This window comes from Elephantulus edwardii, unplaced genomic scaffold (assembly GCF_000299155.1).
Source record: "Elephantulus edwardii isolate Elephantulus edwardi_28Jun2011 unplaced genomic scaffold, EleEdw1.0 scaffold00066, whole genome shotgun sequence".
In the NCBI taxonomy this organism is placed as follows: domain Eukaryota; kingdom Metazoa; phylum Chordata; class Mammalia; order Macroscelidea; family Macroscelididae; genus Elephantulus; species Elephantulus edwardii.
This window is the reverse complement of record NW_006399816.1, coordinates 1,657,997-1,659,285: the sequence shown is the minus strand read 5'-3', so window position 1 is coordinate 1,659,285 and position 1,289 is coordinate 1,657,997.

The window sequence follows — 1,289 nt, the reverse complement described above, 5'->3', positions numbered from 1 at the left end:
TCCACATTACTATGAGACCCAGCTGAGGGCTGGGAGGTAGACTGGACAGCTGACTAGCCTGTGTGTACTGCCGCTTGTCTTCGGTCTTTCCTTGACAGTACCCAGCACAACGCACAGCATCATTGTTAGGTGCCATCAGATCAATTGCAACTCCTAATGGCCCTAGAAACAACGTATCTGAGCCTTGCTCTACTTTGCACCATCATCAGGATCTCTGCCATGTTCAAGCCCATTGTTACAGTCGCTGTGTTACCCCTCTGGTTGAGTCTTCCTCTCTTTCACTGACTGTTCTACCTTTCCCAGCATAATATCTTTTTTCAAGAACTAGCCCCTCCTGACAACATGCCCAAAGTATGTGAGATGAAGTTTCACCATCCTTCCCACTATTGTGTACTCCACTGACACTTGCTCCAAGACATGTGTTTTTTCTTTCTGGCACTGTATGGGATATTCAGTACTCTTCTCCAATACCACAATTCGAAGGCATAGATCTTTTTTTTTTTGTTATTCTTATTATTGTCCAACTTCAAGTGAATAGGAATCCATTGACAATACCATTGCTCTGATCGATTATGGCTTAGATCAGGTGCACTGCAGTCCTTAAATTGATATCCTTGCCCTGCAGCACTTTAAAGAGACTCTTGACAGCTCACTTCCTCAATGTAACATGTCTTTTGATATTTTTACTTTTGCTACCATGGGTATTGATTGTGGATCCAAGTAAAATAAAATCCTTGACAACTTCAGTTATTTCCTCTATCATGATGGGCCTATCCTATGGGTCTAGGGGGCAAGTGTTGATCTTTGTTTTCTTGATGTTGAGATGTAATTCATATTGAAAGCTTGTAGTCTTTGACCTTCTTGAGTAAGTGCTTCAAGTCCTCTTCACTTTCAGAAAGCAAGATTGTGTCATCTGCATAATGCAGGTTACTGATGACCCTTCCTCCAGTCCTGAGGCCATCTTCTTTTTCACATAGTCCAGGTTCTTTAATCATTTGTTCAGCAAACAGATTGAATACATATAGAAAATGGATACAGCCTGATTCACAACTTTCCTGATTTTAAATCATACCGTGTTTGGTTGTTCTCTTTGGATAATTGCTTCTTGGTCCATGCATAGGTTTCACATGAGCACAATTAAGTGTTCTGGGATTCCCACTTTTATCAAACTTACCCACAATTTTTTTTTTATGATCCACACAGCCAAATGTTTTGCATAATTTATGAATTAGAAGTATATCTCTTTCTGGTATTCTTTACTTTCACTCAAGATCCAGCTGACATCAACA